Below are 10,545 nucleotides of genomic sequence, written 5' to 3'. Positions count from 1 at the left end.
GCAGGAAAAAAAACTAACCCACATTAACCATCTTCGGTCTGATCCGCAAGCCTTCACTGCACCCGTCAGTCCGAGCTGAAAAGGAGGATCGGTCTTAGCGCTGCGACACAGGTGGCAACACGTCTTCTGTGTTCGCTTCGTCAGCGCAGATCCTTACAACGAAGTAAATAAAAGTGAAACAGAGTAAATGAAAGCAAATAAAAGATCTGGAGAATCCGGTTACTGCCCTGAGCGCCTGGGGAGGGAGATGCACTGTCGCCATCGGATGCTGTACAGCAGGTGGCACTTTGGTAACGCGGATCGTTTTCCCAGCCGCTGCTATTGAAAAAGAGAGATCTGCTTTGTTGTGACATTGAAGGCAGAGAATTTAAATATTAATATATTGATAGAGCTATTTCCTCCCCCCGAAAAGAACAAACAAACAAAAACAAACAGCATCGCTGTCATCCTGTGTGATCGGTGCTGGGAATTGAATGCAGGACTATCTTTGCCTTGCACATGGTGCAGGAGGTGAAGCTGCCAGGGTGTGCCCGGATCTCACAGAGCGTGCATTCACCCAGACCTCCTGCAGGCAGGGCACCGTTCCTTCCTCTGCAGGACGGGGAAAAGCCAAAAGCAGAGGCTGTGCAACGCTAATATGTTAGAAGAAAATCAGCATCTTGGCCTAGAGAAGAACTGGACTGAAGTTCAACGTGCTTAGGAAAGACGCCGCTCTGGAATCCTGGTTTCCCATTGAGGTCGCTGCTTATGGGTCCATTGCAGTGCAGGTTTGGGGTCTCCCTGAAGCCCTGAAGGAGTGAAGGCAGAACCTGCTCAGGTTTCATCACCTTTGTGTGGCTCCTGGGCCAAGCGGGGATCAACTTCTGGCCAACAAAATTTAACATGAGAACAGAGAATACCGCTCTAACTTGAGCAGCAAAATCCTCGTGCTGTTCAGGTCATTAAAAAAGCCCCCTGTGGATGACTTCAGGGGCAGGAGTTTGTTCCGTATCCCTGGATTTCTCTTAAGGGAAATCAAGACACGTAAATCTTGAATTTTACATCAAGAAATGAATCAGAAGAGGCACTTTCTGTTTTAAAAATAAGCATGGGCAAAATCGCAACTCACCTGGTAATAATTTGAGGCTTAAATGTTTTAAAACTTCCCCCAAAAATAATGAGAAGAATATTTCAGTGGTGTTTGCCTTCTTCTGAAGGAAGTTCCCCAGAGAAGCCTCTGGCCAGGCAGAGGTGGGATGCAGTCAGCCACATTCTGGAAATCAGACCTTTGCCTGAATATGCAGAGGGAATATTGCCATAACTTCTGTTTGTCCTGCCCATTTACTTCAAAGCTTATATTAAAAACTGAAAAGCCAACTGGGGACTGAAAAAACACACGGCTTATTTTTTAATTGATGAATAAATTTATTTAATTCATGAATATCTTAATTAATTTATGGAGCAAGACCCAAGTGGACCAGATCTGAAGGCCTGGAGGGCACTGTGACCAGGCAGCCAGCTCAGCTCAGTGACTATGTAGGATACCCCCTTTTCTTAATAAACCAGTTAGCTTTGCTTGAAGTTTTTTGATATGCTCATCTTCTTTTCTTATGTTTCTTATGCAAAGCTCCATTAAAATATCTACTTCTCATTTCAAGACACTTTGTGGACATTTGTATTACGTTCCTGTTTCTGTCATAATACATTTTGGCTTCAAGTATACATAAGGACTGATAATAACGAAGTAAATGAGAAATACATTGCCCTTCAGTTTAACATACTGAAACTGAACAGTTGAGCATGAAAAAATGTATAGAAAACGACTTAATTGGCCTGTCTCTAAACAGCAGATTCCCACCAACCAGCAGGGAATATCAGTTTTCTTGAAGAAAAACTAAATGATACGAAGGCCAGCTGAGATCAAAGCCAGGTAATTAAAGGAAGGTTGCCCGTGCTTCATTGCTCTTTCACTCTGTTTTTGTGGCCTCCAAGTACAGTGTCTGCGTGCCACACTTTATTAAGCAGTATGGGGCACCTAGGATTTTAAGCATCACTTTAAAGCACTCAATAGTTATTGATGCTCTCCAAGACGTAGCAGCAATAACAATTTCAAATTTATGAGTTAAATGCGAGCGATGTGCTTCCATCAGGTCAAATCCAACAATTGTGAAAATCTGTTTGTGTTGATGGAGTTGGACGTAAACAAAAATGTACACGAAATAGCGCTTGACTGTTTCTTTTTTAGAGAACATCATAACTTGACAGATATTGTTTAGCAGGAGGCAGTGAAAATGCAGTCCCTGTGTTGAAAAGCACAAATGCTGTCCTCTCTTCAAGACACTCGCAGGTCTGTGATGTACAATGCATTACAAAGATTGCTGTGCTGGAAAGCAGTTTTAGGACATGCCAAGCATTTGGAGAGTTTGCTTTCCAAAGTTTGTTTCAATTTTCATGACTGACGGACATTTTGTAATAGAATTTTTCAAGCAGATGATGGGTGCTGTCATGTCACTCAACTGACGTGCCGCTGGAGGAAAGATTTTCTTCAAATGTGACCTTTACTGAGGGTAAAACATTGCTTGTCATTTAATAACTTAATAATTAAGAGTATATTGAGCTCACCAGGAGTATGTAAAATCACAGTATGAATGTTACAAGCAAAACTTGAGGTGTTTGTTCTGCTGAGAGTGAAGTTGGCCAATGCTCGTTCACACATACAAGGGTGTGATTACTGGGGACTTGGAGAGGCCCCTTTGCCCACTGCTGCTGCTGGAGGTTCTGCTGATTGCAGGCACTGCTCTGGCAGCTCTCAGCTCAACCCACAGCCCGAGGTTCCCCAGCCGTGCTCTGTGGGCTGCCCTGCCTCCCAGCCTCTCATTTGCAGCCAAGCAGCGAGTAGTAGTCCCAAATGTTTCCTCTTTTTTCCTTTCCATCAGCTGTTGCATCCACCTCCCTGATTTCTGTTCTCTTTTATTGATGTTCTCTTGCGTCTGGAAAGGAACCCTTCCTCTTTTCCATATTTGAAACAAATACGTACTTTTAAACCTTTCCTGGTAGGCTGTGTTCCCCAGATCTTCATTCTGCACTCACGGATCCCCCATACAACTCCCCCACAGCAGGGTCTGCCTGCCTCATTGCTGCTGGCACCGTGCTGACGCAGCTCCAATCCGTTTCGCTGCCCTGCAGTGCTCCTCCTTGTGCAGGTTACACGGAGGTAATTTCTTCCAGGAGAATCATCACATCATGAATTTGTGCTTTGTTTATGACTCAGTGCAGATCAGTGTTTTCTGCAGTGCTCTACATGTTGTTCCAGTTTAAGGCTTGCGTATTTGATTTCTCCCTTTCAAGTCTAATACTTTGCACCTGGTCTGAGTTAAATTTCATTTTTATTAATTTGAGATCGATTCTCCAAATATGAAGGTAACTCTGAATATCTGTGTTGTCCTTCAGATTTCTTTTGGCTTGCTGTTTGATTGAAGCTGGACTGCATTTCCTTGATGGATGCACATGGATGTCATGTAGAGGTGGTCACAGATGCTCCTCAGGTGCACGTAGGTCATACCTGGATATTTTCCTCCTGTGTGGTGGAGAAGCTGAATGGAATGAAATAAGTTTAACGTGACCATATCCCCATGTTGTGAAACCTTGTATCCTCTTTGGAACTATGCCATTGTGACATATTACATATTATTACATGTCATTGCTAAAGCAAAAAATGGGAATATTTTGCCAAAGCAGTGTGTGAAACCACCTCAGGTTTAAAAGGAAAATTGTGCATGGCCATTGCCTGACACCTTGCGTGTTGTGCTCTGAGCCTCCACATCCACCACCAGTTTGTAATTCTGCAATAATGTGGAGTGTCAATGGACAGATGTGCAGGGATTATGAAAATGGATCATATTTCATCATTACATTTTTATTCCAACACAATAACAATATATCCTGTAACTGTGCTCTCGGTGGTGTTGACAGCATCCTTCCCTGCACTCAGAGCTGTGATACAGATGCGTTATTTCCTCCAGCAGATTTTACCTGTCAGACAGTTGTTTTAGTTCCAGAGCTCCTTCTCAGAAATAAATAGGGACTCATGATGCACGTCACTCTTTTGACAGGAAAATCCAAACATATATTTGCCCACAATTGTGTTGACATTTGCAATACAGTTTAAGGGCTTTTTTAGAGCCACAGGAGACATAGTTGAGTTTTTAAACTTAATCTCCAAAGCAGATTTAAAATAAAGTATGATCTTACCATATCATTTAGGAGAAGTAAGCTATCCAGCAAAGCTGCATTTCCTCCTGCGTGGAAGGGGACATTACAGGTCCATGAGCTGCACTGGTCCTGGTGCTGTATCTCCAAGTGTTGGAAGACTTTGTAGAACAGCAGCTGAATATTCTGAATAGTTAGCTAGATCTGGCAAGTTGACGTCAGAGCTGACATAATTGGGGATATGGAGTACATTATTTTTTTTCCTTCAGAACAACTCAGAGAAATGTTCTTTAATTTAAAATTCATACAATTTTCCCAAGTTTTTTTTTTTTTTTTTTTTTTTTTTTAGTTGGACCCAGTTTGGAAGAGCACCAGGTAGTGTTTGGGGATGAAAGCGCAACCATAGCACGTAGTCCATTTTCATTGTCCCAGTCTATCTATTAAAACTCCAATGTTATTTCTAAACTACACATTGGTGGTGGATGCAAAGGATCTGTGGAACCAGAATGTAATATGCATATTTGCATATGTATTCAATGTATGCATTTTTGGAGCAGTTCACGAAGAGATTGAAAGCCAGGATGGAGATTGGCCATGTATTTCCAGACAGTGATCCTCACAGATCCACACTGGGGATGTTTGAACAGAACCAGCTCCCTGCTGGCTGGAGGCAAGAGCTCATCACACGAGTCAGACACCACTGGTGAGGCCTTTCTCCTCTGCCAGGGGAGCTAACCAGCCCCACTGAAAGGGTAGATGATCTTGATGTAGAAGCTGAGCTTGGCAGTGAGAGGAAGGTCAGATGGCAGATGGCAGAGGACGTGAGCCAGATGTGATGCAGCAGGACGTGGCCATGGGATCCCCCATCAGACAACGTGAGGGAGCTGGGCAGTTCTAAGAGGGACATTTTGAGGAGCAGGGGAAAGAAAAAGCTGCCCCTAAGAGCAAATACGATAAAGGTGAATATTAATTGCTGAAAGGTCCAGTGAAGCCAATAGATAGGGGAAATTAAATGTTGATGGGTGGAGATGAAAAGAACCTGCCATGCCCTAGCCAAGATGAGAAAAGCAGTGGTGATTCCTTATTACCATTCAGAGATGGTAAATATAAATGAAGGAGAAGGATTCTCTGAGTTAGAGGACAAATGGCAGGATCAAATAGTTATGAATTGTTCAAGAGGCGCCCGGATGAGGAGCTACGAGATACGGTTTAGTAGATTGTGGTATTAATAGGAATGGGAGGGTGGTTAAACTAGATGATCTTGCAGGTCGTTTCCAACCTTGTGATTCTATGATTCTATGAGTACTTTTTGATAGAAATTAGAAAAAGGCACCTAGCCATCCAAGAAATAAAGGTCTGTTACAGTTTTTCAATTAAAAGCTGGGGAAAGAGATTCTAAATAATTTAAGATGGAATTTGGGAAACTTACGGAAAGGTTGTTTTGGTTCAAGAAAGGACTTGCTGGAGAAAGGGAGCTGTGCCTGGTGCATCGTGGTGGTGAGATTGGGAGGGAGCTGCAGGGCTCAACCCTCCCTTGGGGTGCAGTGATGTGAGGTGGTCAGAGGGATGCTGTGGGCAGGTCTGTGCTGTGTGTCCACAAAGGAACATCAGGCTCCCAGCAAGAGGAGCAGAGCACGCATCCTCAGCACCCACTGCCTACTGAAGGTGATGTTTGAGAAGCATGTACGTAAATAAGCCAATCTTTATCATGGCTCAAAAAGTATATTTGAGCACCATGTAGGTGAGGTGCAGAATAAGTAACGCCCCTTATCCACACTGACAGCTATAATTACCGTGGTTCATGAAAGCTTATTTTCAATACGAGTGAAAGCATTTAATGGGCAAGTGCAGTCGACTCGGAACGAAAGGTGAGGCATGCATAAGGAAGATCTAATACGTATTTTTTTAAAGCCAGGTTCATCCTTGAAGGAGTCACTGTCAAGCAAATAAGGCGTGATTAACCTTTGCCATGATCATCCTGCTCCACTCTGCTTGTGCTGCGCAGCATCATCACTAATTAGGGTGCCATGGAGCTCAGTGCTGCGGACGTTCAGCTGAATTTTGTTGCTCTGAAGGAGCACGGCAGTGCCTGGGGGTGCAGAGGTTTGCAGCCACTCCCAGCCATGCAGAGAATCCAATCCATTGACACGTGTCACTTGGTGGAAACATGTCAGTAGTATATTTTTAAAGGGTCAATAACAGAAGAATGAACCTCAAAGTTTTGCTACTAAGGTACAGTACTGCTGTTCTCAACTGTACCTATGTTAATGGACACTGAATTACACCAGTTTAGAGTTCTGAAAAGTCAGAATTAGGATTGCAACCCCTCCTGCAGTTTCAGAATAGTACTCTTACAGCTGCAGTTCTTTTCTATGGTTTTGATTTGCTTCTCACTGAAATGAAATACATGGCTCCTTCTCCAGATTTTGTTTTCACAAAAGAAAACAAGAAAGAATTGAACCTGGCTCAGGCCAGGGTCTGAACCCCCACACCCAGGGAACGGGCAGCAGCGCCCTCCAGCATTTGCAGCTCATTTCTGAGAGGCACATTCACACAACCTGATCCTCACCATGCCCAAGGAGAATCGCGGTTCTCCCTTTGCTATCAGACAATTCATGACTGCTCATACATCTCTGCTTACCAGCCAAATGAAAAAGCATTTTGGTGTCCTCATTTTTACAGTCAATTCTGCTACAAATTTGCACATTTCAGTGAAGGCAGTCTCCTTCCTTTTCCAGAACACTCAATTACAGTAACATAAGACACAGAAAATCATTCTGACAAGTGTCCTATTTAAAGAGAAATGAATAGCCACAAAGTAGAGGAATTCTATTTTTTTTTCCTTCCTTCCCTTCACTGGAGAAGAAAACTCCTGAATAAACTTGGTTTGTCCTTAAATTTCAATTACAAATAGAATAGGGAGTTAAAAGGGCATTTCCAGTTCACATCATGCTTCCAACCAAACCAATCCAAGCCAAATGAGTGCAAACTCAGAGCTCACACCTGTGAGATGCTGGGTGCCCTGTCAGAAGCTGGGCACTTCCATGTGCTGACTGCCAAACAAATTGACTGTTTGGTGCACAGGTTGCTCTGCACCTCTGCAAGCAAGAAGAGTTCTTTCTTCCGAAAGCTTTCTGAAATGTATTGATCCCACCTTTCCATCAGGTACTGAATTCAAAGCAAACTTCCTATTAGTGAGTGATGAAATGGAGCGAAGGTGTAACTTCAATGCTCTGAAATATATATATTTATACGTACACAGAAGGGGGTTCTGGAGGTGCTGTAGTGCTTTTTAGTGCTTTTGCAGATGAGGCAAAAGCTGCACTGCTGCCCAGCAGCTCCCACCCCGGCCTCATTGCTGTGCTGCCTGCAGCTCCAGCCCCAGCTTCAGCAGAAACAAAACGGGGCTGCACAACCCAGCTGCTTCCACTTCACGCTGGTAGAAACTCACTTTGTCCTTATTGAGTTAGCACCTCTGCTTTTTTCTTAACAGCGGAGATTTTGAATGCTGTGCAAAAACTGTTGCTATGGTTATAGCACAGCCATTCTCGGAGTCTCCAGAAGTAGCCAGAAATGAGACAAATCCAAGGGATGGTATGAAAGTCGATCAGCATCCTCTCCAAGCAGCTCTGCCTTTCAGATGTTCCCTGCTGTCAGCTGGAGAGTGAGGGTGGCAAACTAGGTTATTGGCATCACCTTCCTTCTGAGTAATATAAAATTCATCTGCAGCTGGAATCTTCGATTTAAATTATCTCCCGGGAGAAATCCAACCTAAAACTTTGGGACTAAGTGCGTGCAGCTCTTTTTTCCCCCGCCAAGCTGAAGCTATACCTGTCTTCTCTTACCTTTCCCCTCTCCTTCATCAGCTCCTACTCTGAACGTCATAACCTTATCTGGCCCCTTCTGGGCTGTAAGCACAGAAGAAATATTTCCAGAATATCAGCCAGCAAGCCTTCAGCAGAGCCCACGCACGGGCTGTGAATGGCTCCAGGGTGAGGGGGCTGCTCCTGGAGCAGCAGGGGCGCGGGGTCTTCTGCAGGCTCCCCAGGGCAGCACTCCCATAATTGCTGGTGCGAGGTAATGGTGACTGACAGTTTCATCTTTAAGCTATTTATCAGTTGGTGCTCTGCATGTCAGGTGTCCCAGGAACATGACAACTCTTGTCAGTGAAACAAGAGCACCCAATGACAGGCTTTCAATTGAATTCCTTCACCCAGCACTCCCAGCATTAACACTACGTTAAAACAACTCCATTCATTTATTCAGAAAAAGAAAAAAAAAAACAAAAAACAAAACAAAACAACAACAAAAAAAAACCAACAAACCAATGAGATCCTGACAAAATATGTATCTTTTCTGAATCCTAAAATGCACCTGATTTTGCTTCCTCAGAGCCATCAGGATAACCTGTCTGGGTTCATTAAGTGCCGCTTTATTTGTTGCCGGTGAACGAGCCAAGCGCGGGTCGTCGTGCCAAGGCGTGGGAGTCACTCGTTTGCCATGAATGATTCATAACTCAGACTGCTTTTTAATAAAAAGCCCCGGTTAAAATTCTACATAAGCTCCGAAAGGAGAAATCAAAATTCTGCTCTCTGTTTTCACTGGAATTTATAATAAATGACAACCAGAGACTCATTCTCCTGTACGCCTCCCCTTGCTGACACGCAGCCTTGTATGCAGCTCTGCTTGGCTGCCCGCTGTCCCTAAACCTGTTCTGTGATGTTGCTCTCGAACAAACATTTTGGAGAGACAGTTAAGCTTGACTTTTATCTCATATTAAAATATACTGAATTAAAAGAAGAAAAAGGAAAGGCTCCAGGAGGTGGCATTGTTTGGGTGCCTCCTTTCCTAGCAATAGACCCAAGCAGCAGCCTCAGCAGTGCTTTCTGTGAGCTCTCCCCACGGAAAGAAGCCGTGCATCAGAACCAAGTCACTGTAGTTAGCAGCTTCACTGTATATTCAGGATGCTTTTTGTAGCTCGGGAGCATCTGATTATTAAGCATAACACCATGCTCTTCCAGGACACAGCTGAAGCAGGAAAAACTAGCTGGATGTACTGGGGAAAAGCTCTGTGACAAGCCTAGGAAATGGAGCACTGGCAGTAGCAGCGCCAAGAGGTGATGCACGACCTAGGAGTATTTGCTGCTGTGATGCTATGGATCTGCTCTCAGCCTTTAGCAGAGCTGCAGCTTTCCCCGATGTCTCCAGAAGATGGAAGCTGCCCTTCCCTCTCCAGGTTCATTAGAGGTGCTGGGTGTACCTTCTTACAGGGACCACCTTCATGCACGTTACATATTCTACCTGGAACCACAAACCATGGATTACGATAGCAGTTCCCCAGTGAATGCTCTGTGAAACAAGGCATACTGTGCTTGAACCTGTCCACTTAAAGTGCCAATTAATAGATTGGTAACCGCTTCTCTTTCTGCAGCTGCTGCTGGTGTGGTGCAGATCCACGTGATGGCACTGAACAGCAGAGTTAAATGCACTGCAGTTTGCCCTTTGGTCCCAGCTCATTACAAAAAGGATTTACCAGAGAGTTCACTTCCCTTTTCTCTGATATTTGTTTCGTGTAAGAATAATTTTCCTGGCAAACATTCTTCTCATGCAGCCTGTCTTCTCCTGGATGCTGAATAGGTTTGATTTTATTGGTGACTGTTCCTAATCAGTGTCCCCTGCTAGCACTCTTCCCCAGCCTTGTTTCTGGCCCAGGCTGTTCCAACTGACACCCACAGACTTTTGCATTCCATCCAAACACTTTCTTCAGGGGTGCACTTATTTGTGAGAGACACACAGTTCTGATTTGGAGGCCTCTCAGGATGGAGAACAAGCCATCTCCTGCTCCTCCGTTTCAATATTTGTTTTTTTTTAAGGATTGTGTACTGTCATTTATTTTCAAGGTACCGGACCATTATTCTTTGTTCGCTGGATCCAAATACCTCAGAAAACCAATTTTTATTCCCAAAGATCCTGTCAATCTCTTTGGTTTCTGGAGCAGGGTGCTGTAACATCAATAAAATAAGAATCAAGAGTACTCTTGAGATTTAATAGTCCTCATAAGCAGTAGTCTAGCTTCACTGCCTTCAATAGCACTGCCAAGGAGAAGCGACTCTAAAAGAAAGGTCAAGATGTTCTGGTTTGCGTGTTTAGAAGGAAGAGAACTAAATAGAATACGGGCAGATGGATGTGAGGTCATCCCAAACTCGTATCAAGTAACACAATGAAGTGAATTGGATGGAAGTTTCATGGCAATCACTGCAAGGGAGCCGATGCCTCTCCAAGTTGCATGGCAACACACTCAAGACAAAAATAAACCATCCATATGGCTTTGAAAGTCTTTGGATTTATTTCTGAGGT

The sequence above is a fragment of the Tetrao urogallus genome (genome assembly GCF_951394365.1).
Source record: "Tetrao urogallus genome assembly, chromosome: 5".
Classification (NCBI taxonomy): domain Eukaryota; kingdom Metazoa; phylum Chordata; class Aves; order Galliformes; family Phasianidae; genus Tetrao; species Tetrao urogallus.
Note: the sequence above shows the minus strand (reverse complement) of the source record.